The sequence below is a fragment of the Osmerus mordax genome, chromosome 4 (genome assembly GCF_038355195.1).
Source record: "Osmerus mordax isolate fOsmMor3 chromosome 4, fOsmMor3.pri, whole genome shotgun sequence".
NCBI classification, from domain to species: domain Eukaryota; kingdom Metazoa; phylum Chordata; class Actinopteri; order Osmeriformes; family Osmeridae; genus Osmerus; species Osmerus mordax.
In genome coordinates, this window is record NC_090053.1 from 20,383,695 (window position 1) to 20,402,040 (window position 18,346).

The 18,346-nt window shown below is 47.5% G+C and overlaps 1 long non-coding RNA gene across 4 annotated transcripts in view; it reads right to left on the reverse strand.

Annotated features, from left to right (window-relative positions):
• Positions 1-2,721: 2,721 nt before the first annotated feature.
• Positions 2,722-18,346, reverse strand: part of LOC136942040 (uncharacterized) — a 39,800-nt gene continuing 24,175 nt past the window's right edge. For 3 of the 4 annotated variants that reach the window (XR_010876571.1, XR_010876572.1, XR_010876573.1), the window contains 2 exons: positions 8,502-8,592; positions 2,722-3,743 (listed from right to left, as the gene is read on the reverse strand). This is a non-coding gene — a long non-coding RNA (uncharacterized lncRNA). Of the gene's footprint in view, positions 3,744-8,501; positions 8,593-16,969; positions 17,039-18,346 lie in introns of those variants that run through there. The other variant, XR_010876574.1, reaches the window with a different exon arrangement.

The window sequence follows — 18,346 nt, forward strand, 5'->3', positions numbered from 1 at the left end:
AGCAGAATATGCATGAAGCCATAGAGAACATAACGTGGAGAATACGTGTTCTGCTCCTCGCGCGGAGGGCCAAATCAAGGATTTGTTAACATTAACGGACCATCTCGGATTGTCCAGCTGTTGCCAGGTGCTGAGTGTGCAATCCTGTCCTCTGATTGCGTGTGTTTGGTTGCTTGTTTCTTCACGCCCTGTCCCTGTTTCCCACTTTTATCATACTGCTGTGTGTCATGAGTATTGCTCCAGAGATTGGGCTCAATCCCAGCCCTGATACCGGCCCTGATACCGGCTGGATACCCCTCGTCCTTAATCCCCGTTGACCAACACACACATAATGGCAAGTAAACACACATACACACAATGGGCGCTAATGAGGACTTTTTGCATTCCCTGAATGTCTTTCTGTGACGAGAGGAACAATGTGTACATTATAGATTTAACTAGCTGCACCACTCCTCAGGAGAGTTTTTAGTCTTATAAACTCCATTCGTGGAGTCATGTCTGAATTTCCTGTCAGGAGTTTGGTTAGCAAGAGATGAACCCGGTGACAATGATTGAGGAACACTGTTTTCGTTCATGCCATATTTGAGACAGTGGAGCAAGATGTCTGATTGAAAACTGGGACGTCTTGACCTCAGTTAACCAGCATGGTCAATCATTATAGGCTCCACAAGAATGAATTCTGAGTGAAGTTGAATATGGTTGACGCCATTAAGAATTTCTGAACGGACTTAAATTAGACGGACTGAAAACTGTCGCCATCTAGCCTGACCTACAGAGATTGTATTTCCATGTTTCAATAGTTCAACTCACCAAAACATAAAAAGTGCAATAAGGACTAAGCTGTCGCGAATATAGGTTTGAATCGTCAGAATCCTGCACAGGGGAGTTCCTACGAGATGTTTGAAGTACAGTAGGAAATACTACAAAGTCGGTTGAGTTGGGGTTGTGGTGATCCTTTATGAATATGGTGGAATATCCGTTTTTCGCCGAAGTTGAAAATGGGTCAACATGTCTAGACTAAATGGTCCTCTACCTCCACCTAGTGCTGAGATTAAATCAGACTATAATATGTTCCTATTGTTGATCAGCCCATCAGTATTTATTTAATTTCTGTTTAATGTATGTGTATTTAATTACACCATGTTATTTATAAAATGCAGTTAATTTTATTAGATATCCGTCAATACAAATGCGATTTTTAGGCTAATTTTCTATTGATTAAAAGTTCCTCTAAAATGACACTGGGTGGCGCTCTTATCCAGATGAAGCCAGGACGTCTCACAGTCGAGAACATTCCACTTGACGCAAACTGGTTCTCCGTGTTGACCGTAGGGGGGGTTTGTGTAGGAGATTGCAACGCACACACAAAAATGCCTGGAATCCCAGCCATAGATGTCCTCACATTGTTCTACGAGAGCTCGTTCAGTGACGCTGGAGTTCAAGAAGTTAACACTGCATACTGGGTCACATAATTTGAATAACTGATTATATAAAGTATCTTTATTTTCTCTTGCATGCTTTGGGGATTCAAAATCATTCTCGTCTTCACTGACGATCACACTGCGCCCAGAGACCTGATTTGGGAGTGCTGTGCTAACAGACATCCACCGATCCAGTATAAATTACATCCAATCGATAACAATATTCCATTTAATGCCATTACCTCATAGTGGAGGTTTGTTGCACCAGCGCGGCGAGTCTCTGCCAGTGAACACTGAACCATTGTCTCATCAGTCTTAGCATTCAGCTCACTCCCCACCGCCGGCAATGGCCAAGTCTCACATCAATTTAATATGGTGGCGTGTGACAGGGGTCTGAGAGGAGCGGGACACACTCATCCACTTTAGCGCTCACTCTTCTGACGCGGCACGCTGACACGCTGAGACGAACCGAGGCTAGCGGGAGCGGTGTTTTATAGGTCGGGAATTAGCACGACCACGGAGGTGCCGGGGGTGACTGCTGCGGGCTTCACGTTTACTGATGTTACTGTAAAAGACGGTCGAATCCACAAATGTAAAATGAAGAAATGTGAAATACTTTTTGGATTTAACGATTGGCACCTGGATTTAAAATAATAGAAGGTAGAAACTTCTGGGCCGCTGGAACTTTATACAGTTTCAGCAGTTTATCACGCACACACACACACACGCACACACACACACCCAGTTGATTCATATCAATCTTGTCACTGGGCGTGGGCAGGAGTGTTGGGGTGAGGGCCCAATATAGTGACCTTGCTGATATGAAATAGCAGTCTGCAGTCTCAGACACTGAGACAGTCAGGCATGTCTCACATCCCTACTGGCTCGATCCTGACATGCACACACTCTCCACCGCCCTCCATGTGTGTGTGGTGTGTGTCAGATTGTGTGGTTGGCCAGGGGTGCTGGAGTACTGTAACCATCATCTGCTGCCACATGAACGCCAGGGAGGGCGGGGGGGGGGGGGGAGCTGGTGCAGCTCCAGGTTCAGGGTGAGTGTGGGCCTCGTGCAGCCTGATGAAGAGGCCTGCCACGAGGCTGGTGGAACTCGCAGGAGGGACAGACTGATAGGATGTTTTCAGGAATACAATTCTTGTTAAAAAAGATTTAAAAAATAAAATATATATATATAAAATGTATATACGTGTATATTCTTTCAGTTTGCATGTTTTTTTTTGTCCGAGCACACAAACACATTCGATGTGATACCAGAAAAGCAATGAAAACAAAGACAGCGGTCCATTTGCAAACGGCCTTATGTGTTTTATTGATTGTTTGACGTCACATTGCTGCTGCTGTAGCTGAAAACACACTGTCATTACCTGAGTCTCTGCACACTGCAGACACCACGTGCTGCAGGACAGACGTTTACCGGGTTTAAACACGGCAGACAGTTGACCTCATTTCGATCCTGGGAGCCGGAGGACCATTCAAATGTTTGTGGATGTCGCCCCCTGTGGGTGGTCTGGAGAAGTGTTGTTGCCCTCCAGGGAAGGCAGTAGGTTGTATAGTTATCTTCTGAAGGGGCAAAATCACTACCCTGAAACCACACAACCTACTACCTCACCCTGTGCGAACATTGTAGGGGGAGGGAGGGGGGAGAGGCCCCTGGAGTCGAGATGTTGCCATGTCCTCGTTCCACATCCAAATACATTTTTATTTCGATTGCGAGGGTGAAATCATCCAATACGAACGACTTAAAAACACCTGTACACTTGTAAACCACACGTTACTGTACGTACGCAACACACACAGGGGAAAGACAGCAACGAACGTACAACACCGTCGGGTCAGTCAAAGCAGTGTTCATCCCATCACACGACACAAGTGGACACTGTCACAGGACGGTGACAGTTCCTGCCAGGGTTCAGACCCCAGCTGCTCCCCATGAACGGTGACATTACAGCCACTTCAGGAAAGACAGTAAGTTGTATAGTTATCTGACAGGAAGGGTGTGACCCTAAAACTATACAACCTACTACCTCACCCCAAAGGGCCGTCGCTTCCTCAGACCCCTGCGCTGCGCTGGGTCCTAGTGCCCCTGGCCACGATTCGGGTAAACACACACAAACACACACCTACACGCACACACAGACCATCAGTACTCTCACACACGCACGCACACACACACACACACACACACACACGCACACTCTGTAGTGTGTCAGGTCTGGAGGAGGTTGGAAGTGTAGGTGTAGATCCGCAGCAGAGCAGACAGCAGGTCTCACCGTGGCTTGTCGTCTTGTCGAGGGACGTAATAACCTTTAAATGAAAATGACAAAACAAGCGTTGAAAACAGTTCCAAGAGGGTTTACCTGGAGCCACAGAATGTTGGTCTGTTGTGGCACACACACACCTACACACATCCTCAGACACACACACACACACACATACACTCACACAAACGCTTGTTCTGTCATGGTTTCTGCTGTTGAGTACTATCAGCCTGATCTGTGAAGGCATGCAAGTCCGTTACATTTGCTTTAGGTTCAGACTCGAGGCATGTAGCTGCTAAACGCACATTGCAAATAAAAAGCAATCATTCCAACAATGTGGAAACAAACTGAGCTCTACAGAGATGAACTCTTTCACTGAAGGGGGTGAGGGAGGGTTTGAAGAAGGAGGGGGTGAGGAAGGAGGGGAGGGAGGGGGTGAAGAAGGAGGGGGTGAGGAAGGAGTGGGTGAGGAAGGCGGGGGTGAGGAAGGAGGGGAGGGAGGGGTTGAAGAAGGAGGGGGTGAGGAAGGAGGGGGTGAGGAATGAAGGGAGGAAGGAGGTGAGGGAGGAGGGGAAGGAGGAGGTGAGGGAGGGGGTGAAGGAGGAGGGGGTGAGGAAGGAGGGGAGGGGGTGAAGAAGGAGGTGGTGAGGAAGGAGGGGGTGAGGAAGGAAGGGAGGAAGGAAGGAGGTGAGGGAGGTGGGGAAGGAGGAGGTGAGGGAGGGGGTGAAGGAGGAGGGGGTGAGGAAGGAGGGGAGGGAGGGGGTGAGGAAGGAGGGGAGGAAGGAAGTGAGGGAGGAGGTGATGGAGGGGGTGAGGAAGGAGGGGAGGGATGGGGTGAGGAAGGAGGGGAGGGAGGTGGGGAAGGAGGAGGTGAGGGAGGGGGTGAAGGAGGAGGGGGTGAGGAAGGAGGGGAGGGAGGGGGTGAGGAAGGAGGGGAGGAAGGAGGTGAGGAAGGAGGTGAGGGAGGGGGTGAAGGAGGAGGTGAGGGAGGAGGTGAGGAAGGAGGGGAGGAAGGAGGTGAGGGAGGAGGTGATGGAGGGGGCGAGGAAAGAAGCGAGGAGGCACACTCTACACACACACACACACACACACACACACCCATTGAACTCTCCATCCTAACCTCCTGGGGTGGATCCTATAACCTCCCCCATCCCCATGTACAGTCTAGTGAAGGGGTGTGTGTGTGCAGGGGTGCGTGAGTACAGACAGAAGGAATCCAGACAGACAAGCCAGAGCGTTTAAAAAAAGGGCAGCCTGGCTTGCGCCCCTCAGCACCGGGTTAACAGAACAGGCTCGGACATCTATTTATACCAGGCTGGGGGAGGGGGGGGGGGGGGGTTAGGGGGGGGGGGGGGGGGGCTGGCCAGGTCCTGTTACACATACTAGGGGGTGGCTGGGATGCAGTGGGGGAGCAGGGGAATCTGGTCAAAGCCAGACAAGCTGACCTCCTTGTAACCTCTGGAGCTGACATGGAGCTTGCAAAGTGTGTCTGCGTGTGTGTGTGCTTGTGTGTCCACACAGTGTAGTCAGTGCCTACCAGCTACCACCCCACCGCCAGTGACCCGGCTGTGTGCGTGTAAAGACTGGATCAGCCAGAGTTGGGCGATTCAGCGCCCGGGTCATCGTTACAGGAGAAAAATGACCTGGGCCACTGTACTGACAGCAGGGGGTCAGGGGTCAGACTCCCAGCTGCTTCCCATCACACACATACACTCCATGCTGTCCACATTTACTCACACTTACTTACATTTACTAACACCAGCGAACAGCCACACGGACCTGAAGATATGTGTGTGTCTTGTGGTTTGGACAGGGCTCTGTGCTCTGCAGTACACTGTACAGTTGTAGCTATGTGTTCAGTGGGTAACACTATCGAGTGTGGATCATTAAGCTGTTTCAACACGGATAGGAAGGAGAACCACAAGGACATCTGGCAGGCTGGCCTTTCTGCTTATCTAGTCATGGCTGCTCAGACACTATATATAATCATGATGGCTTTACATTCTCCACTGCTCTGGGTCCTGGCTGTCCGACCTCCCTCCCTCTTCTTTCTCTCTCCCTCTCCTCCTCCCCCCTCCCTCTCCTTCTCTCTCTCTCACTGCTGCATTGGCATTTTGTCAGCCTCTCTACCCGATAGGGTAATTGACAACTGTAGCTACCACACCACTGGGAAAGCTAGCCGTGACCCTGGTGAGACCAGTGGTTATCCTAAACCTGAGAATATATGTTAGTTCCAACTTAAATCCCTGTCCTCTGGATGAGGACGATCTTGTGTAGGGCGAGGAGGCCAGGGGTGTGCTCGGCCAGTCAAAGAAGCTCTGACACGAATAACGGCCTCATACCAATCCATGGGTTAGGGCATATCAGACTGCATCTGCTGCTGGATATTTATAGAGGCTGGAACACACAGTAGCTAGCTACTTAGCTGCGGCGCTGAACCCTACACTTTGCTAAACTTGCAAACGGGGTTGATCGGTTCATGACCTTGAGGAGTGGGCTAAGTAAGAAACTGGCTGCTGTTGCAACAGTTACAGGAGCTGCATATCTGTGGCTTGATGTTAGCGTTGGTGAAGCTAGTCTCAAGCCACGGTTAGCTCATTAGCTTCCTGTTAGAATTGATGAAACTAGCCTCTAGCTACGGTTAGCTTATTAGCTTCCTGTTAGAATTGATGAAACTAGCCTCTAGCTACGGTTAGCTCAGTAGCTTCCTGTTAGAATGGATGAAGTTAGCCTCAAGCCACGGTTAACTCAGTAGCTTCCTGTTAGAATGGATGAAGCTAGCCTCTAGCTACAGTGAGCTCAGTAACTTTCTATTCAGATTGATGAAGCTAGCCACTAACTACAGTTAGCCTTAGCTCATCAGTACTGGGCATATAGCTGCAGATCAGCGCTTGCCAGGATGGTGGTGAACATTCTGTGCATTGATAAAATGATGAAAGTGGCATGTTTTTCTACTACACAAACACAGACTACAGTCCTCTTTGAATGTTCCTGTAAGGCTTGTGTGTGTGTGTTTGTGTGTGCATGGCTGAATAAGTGTGTGTGTGTGTGTGTGTGCGTGTGTGTGTGGCAGTGAGACATGTGTCCATGTTGAGCAGCCATCTGCTCCGTATAACCATAAACAAACGCAGACCCATGTGAGACACCAAACGAACCCTGTCGCTTCCAAACGGCTGAAGAAACGTATCCGTGCTCTGTTCTCTGGGTAGACGCTACAGATATTCGTCTGGAATGGCACGGTTATGCAATAACATTCTTAATTCATTCAACAAACGCAGTATGGATGCCATCCTGTGCTGTACCGGAGTACATGGGTGGATTGTGGTCGTGCCTAAGGGGACGGATTGCAGGGTTGAGATCAAGGGGCATCGATCGAGTCACCCCAATCTGTTCAGTGAAGACACTGTTGTCTTTAGAGCACAGTTCTAAGCAGTCGACCATATTTCTGAGGAAACGGCATTTGTACAGCCTAGCGTGGCTCCAGAGAGCAGCTCCTTCAGAGAACGGAGATAAGCGCTGCACTCCGTCGCTAACGGCCGCGTCATCAGAGACGTCTCCCCCGCCGTGCCATGGTGAGCGGGGCCGTGCTAGATGCCCGCCCTCAGCGGTCAGGCTAGCAGGAGGAGGGGGGTCCGTGCGGCAGACACCTGAGTAGACCCATGCCGGGCATATGTCGGACTCCAGGCTCCGCGGGAGAGTCGGCTGGGGGTCAAGGCTGGGCCTGGGGTTGCTGCAGGAGCAGGCCAAGGAGGAGAGAGAAGGAGACAGGAGGAGGGATGCCCCAGGCTCATCTGGTGTCGTCCAGATTGCATGCAGGCCGGGGGTCGTCTAGGGCTGGGCTGCAGGGCTAGAGGGGGGGCTGGGGCAGGGGCAGGGGCTGGGGCAGGGGCTGGGGCAGGGGCTGCAGGGCTAGAGGGGGGGCAGGGGCAGGGGCAGGGGCTGGGGCTGGGGCAGGGGCTGGGGCAGGGGCTGGGCGAGGCAAGAGAGAGAAAAGACTGGGGTGGAGTGGGAAGGGGGTGGGCATGTAATTGCAGGTCCTGCCAGCACATTTAGCACAAATGGAAAAGAACAGTTTGTGGCGTTCACCCAAGGTCAGCTCTTAAGAGGTGAGGAGCTGGGCAGGGGCGAGGGCGGGGGGCCAGGGCTGGGGCTGGGGCAGGGGCGAGGGCGGGGGGCCAGGGCTGGGGCTGGGGCAGGGGCGAGGGCGGGGGGCCAGGGCGATGCTTGTTTGTCTGCACTCAGTCAGCATCTATTTAAACCTCTTCCCAAGGAAGGCTAGGTTCTGTATTCTTTCCAGCGTGTATAACTCTGGTTTCCCTCCCCTTCTCTCTGCCCCTCTTAGATCACTATATCCCCACTCTCTGCCTCTTCCTGCTACCTGACTACTTTGGCAGAGACACACAAAATGGCTGCAGGGAGCTGGAAGACAGAGAGGAAGCCATTTTGTAACAGCTCCCGGTCAAGACTGAGAGATGCTGTGCCAGTGAACGTTTACACAGCAGATGTTTGTGTTTCAGCGTGTGTGTGTGTTGTGTGCGCGTGTGTGTTTGTGTGTGCACACATGGGGTCATGGATTGTCTAGGTTTTGGCTGAAAAACATGAACTTACTGTCATTTCCTACTCAGGTAATGAACACAATCAAGCCTCCAACAGAATACAATTTAATAATGTCAAAAGTTACATATTCTATTCTATAATATACTGAGAAAAACAAACAAACATACAGTAACAGATTATTTTATCTAACTATTGCTACACAACATGTATACATGAAAAATTATACAACGTGATATCATGTACTTACAGGACACTGTCTGGGTCTGTTCTGCTTGAATAGGGTCTGATTGGCCAAATGTTCTGCGTCCTTTGAAGGAGGTTTGAGTCTGTATCACTGCCTACAGACAGAGAGAGAGACGGAAAGAGAGAAATAGAGATGGAGAGAGAGAGAGAGAGAGAGAGAGAGAGAGAGAGAGAGAGAGAGAGAGAGAGAGAGAGAGAGAGAGGGAGAGAATATGAGTTCGGGCCAGGGGCTCCACTATAGCCTGTTCACTAACAATCGGGCGGAGCTGGTTCGTGCAGGTGACTCCGAGACCTTAGCGCGTCACTAGCATCTCGTCATATCCCGCAGTCAGGGCACACATCTTTAGCAGGGCGGGCTGTTCAGACCAGGATATTACTGCTCTTCATGCTAGTGCAACACAGAGGATGTTCTCCGCCTCCCTGGCCTCCACCCTTGGTTCTATGTTCCTTTCTTAGGGGAAATGCGTTCCCTGCTCTCTGCTCGGCTGTCGAGACGGCGTCTCCGTTGGGTGCGGCAGGGAGTCGCTACGGGCAGAACCATTACGCCAAAACATGTATCGTATTGTGTTGTACTAACGTATCAAGTAATCTCTACTACTGAGTCCTCGTGCCTGAACCTCATCCCACAGACTCGCCTGGCTAGGAAACTCACCTCCCTCTCTCCTGGGCGACCTGCTCAGCCCAGTGTTGCACGCCCTCGGCCTGGCGTGCCTTCACCCACTCGCTGCATTTGAGCGCAAACTTGTTATGTACAGCGCTGAACGTGCGTGGGTAAACTGGTGAGTGAACTGGTTAAGCTCTCTCCACAGAAGTGTAAACGCCACCCACCCGCGCCACCGTCGAGGAGTTAGCTTGTCGGTGGCGTAGCTGGTTTACCCGGTGTTTCGGTTGTTTGCATGTCAGGGGACCAGGGTTTGAATCCCCGTATGCAGGGGAGAGTAAGAGGAACACCTGTCACACCAGCCTGTGTGCAGCCTCAGGACTCTTTATGCACATTCAATACCTACACGGAGATGAGGACCGATACTACTACTTCATATCACGGGCCTTTGTGTGTGGGAGGGTGTGCAGTGTGTGTGTGAGGGTGTGCAGTGTGTGTGTGTGTGAGGGTGTGCAGTGTGTGTGTGAGGGTGTGCAGTGTGTGTGTGTGTGAGGGTGTGCAGTGTGTGTGTGAGGGTGTGCACTGTGTGTGTGAGGGTGTGCACTGTGTGTGTGAGGGTGTGCACTGTGTGTGTGAGGGTGTGCAGTGTGTGTGTGAGGGTGTGCACTGTGTGTGTGAGGGTGTGCACTGTGTGTGTGAGGGTGTGCACTGTGTGTGTGAGGGTGTGCAGTGTGTGTGTGAGGGTGTGCACTGTGTGTGTGAGGGTGTGCACTGTGTGTGTGAGGGTGTGCAGTGTGTGTGTGAGGGTGTGCAGTGTGTGTGTGTGTGAGGGTGTGCAGTGTGTGTGTGAGGGTGTGCAGTGTGTGTGTGTGTGAGGGTGTGCAGTGTGTGTGTGAGGGTGTGCACTGTGTGTGTGAGGGTGTGCACTGTGTGTGTGAGGGTGTGCAGTGTGTGTGTGAGGGTGTGCACTGTGTGTGTGAGGGTGTGCACTGTGTGTGTGAGGGTGTGCAGTGTGTGTGTGAGGGTGTGCACTGTGTGTGTGAGGGTGTGCACTGTGTGTGTGAGGGTGTGCACTGTGTGTGTGTGAGGGTGTGCAGTGTGGGTGTGAGGGTATGCAGTGTGTGTGTGTGAGGGTGTGCAGTGTGTGTGTGAGGGTGTGCAGTGTGGGTGTGCAGTGTGTGCAGTGTGGGTGTGCAGTGTGTGTGCCGTAAGATCAGGCGGGCAGTGTGTGTGTGTACCCTCCCTGCGAGGGTGGGTGAGTGTGTGGAGGTGAACCAGGGAAACACGACTAGGGCAGTTAGTCATCATTAGTCAGCTCTCAGATTGCAGGGCTGGATGAGCCGGTTGCTGTTCTCTGAGATGTGAAGGGCTGTCCTTCTGGGCCGGAGGACAGCTACAATTATTGGCCTCCACTTAGCCGCGCTGCTGAAGGGTGATCGTTCCCCACGAGCACGCTAATTGCAGCCGAAAACACGGCCTTGCTAAGGCAGGGTCCTTTATATATTTGGTTTCTAACGTTTGTAATTACAGCACAGCACCTTGGAACAGGGCCAGAGCGTGGTTACTGGCTGTGAGTAACCCGACTCCTCCAACCACCAATCACAAGGCAGATTGCCATGCAGGCAGAGCGGTAGCTGAGCCCAGCGTCTGATTGGACGGTGCGGGGTGAGAGGGCGTGGAGGGCAGGAGACATGACTGGGGGAACGGACGAACGTTACCAAGAAGCAGTTTAATACTAGGCATTTAAAAAGTTAAGCTTGAATTTCCGTGCCCCGAATGTAGAAATGAAAATGTTGTGAGTACGGCCACGCCGCGTGCAAGCTGGTGACAGTTGGAAAAAAGTGTCATTTGCAAATTTGAGCCAGTGACAGTGCATTAAGCTATCATAAAACATAAGCTTCAAATTTCTCACTTGATGCAAAAAACTTCTGCATTAAGATCCAGTCAACATTCGGATACAGCTTAGCAGGCCCCAACATCAGACAAAAAATAAATAGCATTTCCCCGATCAGTGATTTTAGATGAAGTTTAAACCATTCCTATGCATGCCTATATCTGACTTGATTTATTTTATTCACATCGCTTCACACTGTCCAGCTACTTTGCAATGGTTTCTTTGCTGTGCGTTCAATTTTCCATAAAGTAAAAGTAAGTTATAACCAGACCTTGAATCTTTTTTTTTTATATATTTAGTTGGATAGAAACAGGAGGTATTTAAAACTGGAAACCCGAATGGAGAAAACAGAAGAGGGAGAGTTTCTGGAAGAATCCTTTGAACACTTTCTGCTCCTGCATTTTTTTGCAGAGTCTGCAGTTTCTCAATGACAGAATCTCCATAGCGACAGAGGAGGCCAGGAGCTCACTCAGTACGAGCCTGGAAGAGGAGCAGGCGAGCTTCAGATCAACGTTATCTGGAATACTGCTTGTCTGGCAGGTACATAGAAACAACCATCAATCCAAACGATGAGCATGGAGGCATCTTCAGACGGTACACGGTGCTGACCAAAAGATTTCAAAACCAAGACTGACCAACAGGTTGCGGCTTCACTAGAGTGCCTTTTCATTTACTTGGAATGGTTTTAAATGGTCACTTCACCTCAGCACCAAGGTGAACCTGCTCTGTAAGGGTCACCATGGAAACAGCCAGGTTTCTCCCAGTGGGGATCAGATGGCTGAGCGGTTAGGGAATCGGGATATTAATCAGAAAGTTGCCGGTTTGATTCCTTGCCGTGCAAAACCACGTTTTGTCCTTGGGCAAAGCACTTCACCCTACTTGCCTCGGGGGGAATGTCCCTGTACTTACTGTAAGTCGCTCTGGATAAGAGCATCTGCTAAATGTAATGTAAATGTTTTGCATGGGGACTTCAGGAGGCAGAAAAAGCCTACTGAAGTCCAGCGGCTTCACGTCTCTGCAGAGTTGGGGTGGTTACATGGATGAATCACATGGGACGTCTCAACTGGCATCCCGATACACGCAGGGAGAATAAAACAGCCCCCAATCTTCAGTGGTCAGCAGAGTAATGGACTAATAGCTTCCATGTGTTAGGAGAGGAGAGAAGAGAGGAGAGAGGAAAGAAAAGAGAGGTGAGGAAGAGAGGAGAGAGAAAGAAAGAGAGAGCGAGAGAGAGAGAGAGAGAGAGAGAGAGAGAGAGAGAGAGAGAGAGAGAGAGAGAGAGAGAGAGAGAGAAAGAGAGAGAGAGGAGAGGCAGGACTAGACTGGAGGTTGGAAACCTACACAGTCTCCTTAGCGCTCTACTTTAAACTGGCCTACTTCTCAAGTAGACGTATTCTTCCCCCTGCTCAGTGCAGCCTGTAGTGGCCACTGTTAGCCACTCTCTAGCTTGTTTAGCTCAGTCTCAGCATGTCTGAGGCTAAGCGCCCAGACCAAACCGTGCTCCAGCCAGGGAACACCAGCCTAAACACAACGTCCATTCTTATTATTTGTATTTTGCTAAACCACAGGAACACTAATGCGCTACTGCTACTCGTGAATTAGTAATAACATTTCAAAGCCATCCTTTCGACCCCCAAAAAACTGGCAGCAGTAACACTTTCATGTTGGGTGGGAAGGTTTTTCAACGATTAGCTAAATATCTCAATCTATAATGTAGACTGCTGGAATGGAAGTGTCCTTGTGTTTTGATTGAAACAAGTGGTGACTTGTTTGAATTCATACAGGGTTGACTTAATCTCCCTGACCTGGATTGACGGGTAACTGCTAACTCATCATATTTTAGAAGCTCCACTCTCAATCTGAATACACGTCTTTTCAATACAGAGGCAAAAACGTCTGATCAAAAACACTGCAATGAAACTATATTTTATACTGTAGTTTAAAACTCTAGTTAATGCACCTCATCTCTGTATTAAGAAATACAATAGAGACATGGGACAAAAAACTGGTAAAGCAGACAGAAGAAACCAAAGACAGGCAGAATCTCTGGCTAAACCTGAAAAGAAATTCCATGTAGGATTTCCAGAACAACAAAAAACACACAAAAAAACAGGAATAGTTATTGTAAAGACGTATCTGATCCATGACTTTAGGAACTGCCATGATCATAAACAAGTTAACGAGAAGCAAAAAGATGATCCCATGCCTTGCCGAAATCAAAAGGAACTTATCGACATGATGAAAAAACTAGCATTGCAACCCGGTTCGTAGCGAACAGTCAGTGCTTTACATGGGGACACAGAGTCAGGTCTGGGCTGGTAGAACCAAGCGGCGTCATGGTGACATGAAATGAGCCTGTGGTGAACATTCTGGCCACTAACCATGATTCACATCTGTATGTTACATTAGTGAAGGGGACAAAAAACTTGGCTGGAATTTGCAATATCACTGAAGCCTTAAATTAAAATGTAAAAAAATAAAAAGGATTTATCCATTCGACAAATTTGGGATTGTGTTTTTACAGCTTGGGGTGTTTTTACAGATTAAGTGCAACATGGTAAATGTATGAAGACGTTATAAAATTATTATAAAAGGTTAAATCAAATATTTTACTTATATACTTTGTATATAATTTACAATTAACAATGTCTGTGTGGCTAAATAGACTTGCTAGACTACACCTTTCAATGATAACGTAATGATCTGCAGTGAGTTAAGGATGTTAAGGTAAATGTTTTTTGAATTACAAAAAGTACAGAGCAAAAATGTCCTCTGACTTGATATTTTTGGGTCGAAATAAATTAGATCTATCTGATCTTTTTGTAAGTAATACATTGTAAGAGAACGATAATAAACTAAATGTATTTTCAACTCTCTGACGACTAAGGAAGCTTTTACAACGACACAGCTTAAATAAACCAGAGATGTGGCACCTTTAATAACATGAAGCCCTATTTCATAGTCAGATATTTATTTAAATAAATAGATTTAACTATGGAGATTTTAGTGTTTGCACAAGTTCTCCTTTTAGTTCCAATATGCTGTAGGATTATGTAACAAAGTTGTGTTTTTTATGGAATTTATCAAGTCGTTTGTATTTTATTTACAATGAAAGGAAAAAATGCAATGCCATCTATCACACTCACAATGGTTCGAGCTATAATTACGAGAATTTCTCATTCTCTCCCTCTATCTCTCAAAAACACACACACACACACACACACACACACACAAATAGAGGAATACTATAGAGAACATTTCTGTACTGACTCTGGCCTGCTTTCTTTTCATTGAGCAATTCAAATATTAATTTATCTATTCACATTACAATGCCTGTTTGCACGCAATGTATTAGAGTACAAAGTGTGTTTCGTTTTGAGTATAGAATACATTGAATGTACAATGTTCCTCCTTAAAACCGAACAATCAAGACAATGAATTAACTGACTCATTCATTTTTGTAATACAATGTGTTGCTAATCTTTGTTGGTTGTTGTATTTATTTTGTGAGTTCACGTCTGCTGTGTTGTGTCTCTGATCGTCGCTGGACATCGTTCTGTTTCCATGGCTCTCTGCTCAGACTCAGAAAACAGAAACCACAAACTGCAGCCTTTAACAGTGTGAGCAGCCCAGGGTTAAACAAGACTAACCACATGCCATGAGGTTTATACATTTTCCAAGTCCACACATCATCACGCTTTTTGTCCGTGTTAATCAACTACGGCCATCACCTACTAGGAAAATATGTTATAATTTTACAGAATTGTGTAACAATATGTGAGGACTAGTAATCTGTTACGTGTATCATGAAAATCTAAAATCTAATAGATGACCTGTAATTATATTACATTTTTACATTCAAATGCTGTGAATTCTACAATATCTTTTTTTCTCCTGTACATTCATTATACATTCTCAAAACCTGGAGACATCTTTCCAGCTAACACTTATTACATTCATAAAAGGCAACATAAACCACAATACAAATCCACTGGCTATTCAAGTTCAAGTTCAAGTTTAAGTCGATGCTCAAGTTCAGGATCTCAGGTATAACCATTCTTTTCCAATTCTTATTTTTATTCTTGTAAGTTCTGCACTATATAAAAAAAAATGCTGTCTTGAACACTGAATACACTGTCAATCTGTGATTAAAACACATATTTTCTGGTTATATCTGTGTTCTGTAGACCTTACAGATATTTCTTTTGCCAATCCTTCACATTGCCAGTATACTCATTTCCAGAGCTTGCAGGTGGCAAACCTGGGTTGCTGGTCTGACTGCAAGTGTGTGAACCACAGCCTGCTCTGGCCTGCTGAAGGTGTGTGTGTGTGTGTGATTTGTCTGTGCACCTACTGCACAGTATTCAAAACGTTGCTTCCATGCTCAATATTTGAGAGCCGTCCTGGCCCTATGATTGGGCGAGGATAGAGTTACAGAGAGAGAAAATACTGAAAATGCTCAGGACCCAGCCATCTGCCCTTCCACATGAAACGCTGCCCTGGACCAGAGCCATCCCCACCACACTGCAGGGTGGGGCGCTCGGATCGCTCGGGGCGCTCGGATCACCACCGGCCCAGGCATAAGTCTTCTTGGAGATGAACAAACAGACAAACGGAAGCAAGAATATGCTCGGTAAAACTACAAGTGGGTACAGTACACTAAAGTTCCATGTGGAGTAATGGAGTGATTGGTAAATTATCACAATATTTCCTCTCAGGAAAGGCATTTCCTCTCACTGTTGAGGCTCAAAGTCTGGTTGTACTGTAATTAACATCTCGTATAATTTCTACACATATTCTGTTCGATGTTTTACAATTAACTTGTTTGTTGATACTGCCAATGAACCCAAAACCGCACAATGCTAGATGCACACAACAGAAACGACTGGTCATTTCCCAGAGAAAAGCAAAAGGAAGTAGAGAATAATCTCAGGTAGTTTGTTCTGATGGCAAACATATTTAAATATTTTTAGGTTTAACATTATTTTATGATTAAAAAGAAATGGACCTGTAGAAAAATCAGATTTGTTCTGACCTTTGGAAGCAGAAATATTCGATAATAACTACATTTGAAAGTAAAGATATTATCCTAACTTGGAACATTCTTAGTTTTGACCTTGGTACAAAGTAGATATTGTGTTATGTGCAGTATGGTGTTTGTTCATTATCATTATCTTATGATAATGATAGTGCTGTGCTATGCTCAAATATAAATGATTACAACACAATTACAAAGTGCACTGTAATCGCAATCATTATTTTTCTTGAGAATGTAAATGTAAAGCAAGTACATTAGCATAGGAATCAGACTAGATCTAAATGTTGCTCAAACTAACACATGCCCACAACAATTATTTTTGGATAGAGAGATGCTTCTTAAAATACTTGAAATAAAAACAAATTATTATTGGATCCTTATCAAATCCTAATTCATTTTTAAGTCTAAAGAGAAAGATTACATGAGCCAAATTGATCGCAACACTACGTATTACTCCTCACATACTGCCACTTCACTCAAAACCGCATCACTCACATGAAACACCTCCACAACTGTGGCCTTCCACTTATATAATGATTACCACAAAATCATATTATCATGGCAGAGATCACCGTTATTGACGCTTTTTAGAAAAAATTGTTTTTGTGACACTAAATTACCACAAGGGCTGTGACAAGTTATATTGAAATACTCCTATGGCTAAGAAGTACAAAGATTTTTTGTCAGTACAGTTTGATCAATTCCGCCATCAAATAGTGCCCTCAGAAATCACACGACAGCATGTCAGGGTTTTTCCTGTTTTCAGAATCATGCACATCCATGAACATTCAGATCAGAAACAACACTGGGTAGAAGTAAACACAGCACATGGAATAGAAATGAATTGTGCAGTGAGTTTCACAAACATTAAACATACTCACATAACGAGCGAAACACACACACACAAAACACACTACACACGAAAACTATATTACTTACACATTTCACAGCCGAGGCAGAAAGTGTCTGAATCTGGAGGTTAAATTCAGATCATCCACTGTGTCTCCTTCCATCCCCCCCCCCCAACGCCACAGCCCCCCCCCCCCACCCTGGCAGGATCCAAACGTCTGCTGAAGAGAAAAGAAAGCAATGAAGTCCTCTCTCCTAGTTGTGCTGGTGCTGGCAGGGCCCACGTCTGCCAGGCAGACCCCTGGACACCCAGCCCCGGCCTCAGCCCCAGCCTCGGCCCCAGCCCCAGCCACGGCCCCAGCCCCAGCCACGGCCCCAGCCCCGGCCCTAGCCCCAGCCTCAGCCCAAGCCCCAGCCCCAGCTTCACGCTGCATGCTCTCTTCCCACTGGCTGGGCCCAGGTCTGGCGGGGCCTGCAACAATAGGAGGCCATGAGGCTGTCTGGAAGTCTCCGGCTAAGCCTGTCTGCTAGTTTACAAGTCTTTGAATGAGGAATGTTAGCAAACAGACAAACAGCATGTCTGATGCATGCAAATAACACAAGCAGCCCAGTCACAGCCTTGGCTAAGGACATGAATTATTCAGCAGTCTGAAAACAGACCCCTCCCCCCTCCACACACACACACACACTCACTCACTCACACACACACACACACACACTCATACACACCATCCCTCCCTCGTCTTTCCAACTCGAATGCCTTCACTAGACCAAGTGAGGTAAAGTATGAATGCCTTCACTAGACTAACACAGTTCTAACACTGAAACACGAATATGCAACAACGTTTCAAAACGGCTGTCGAGAGACAAGAATCGCATGGTCACTCCTGTCGTCTCGCTACAACATTTATATACAGATATATATAAAAGAAATGCTGCATTTTTTCCCCTCTCATTGCCTTTTTATGTCTTTTGTTTGGAATTGGCACCTGTCCCAGAAACAGCTCCAGCACAGCACTCACTCCCGGCAGGAGAGAGACGAGGAGAGAGGGAGAGAGGGAGTGTGTGTGTGAGAGAGAGAGAGCGAGAGAGAGAAAAGGGAGGGAAAGAGAGGCAGAGACAGAGAGGGAGGAAGGAGGAGGTGAGGTACTTCCAGGCGAGTTGCTGGCACCCACCGAGGGCCGTCTTTAACAAGCAGATGTGCAACACGCTCGAAGACAGGACCCCTTCTCCTGCTTGTCACCCACGTCGCCAGGACGATGGGCGCGAGGTCGTCCAAACAGTTGCCCGACAGGAATGGCGCCCAAAGCTCCAGGAGGAAGAGGGCCCGTCTCGAGGAGGGAGCCGAGCGCGGAGAACATTTTGCTCCGAAATACGAAGAAATCAAATAAACACAGCTGAGAAATCACCGACGGAAAAAAACATAACAAACCTGAGGTGGAAATTCTTGTCCAATATTTAAACCCG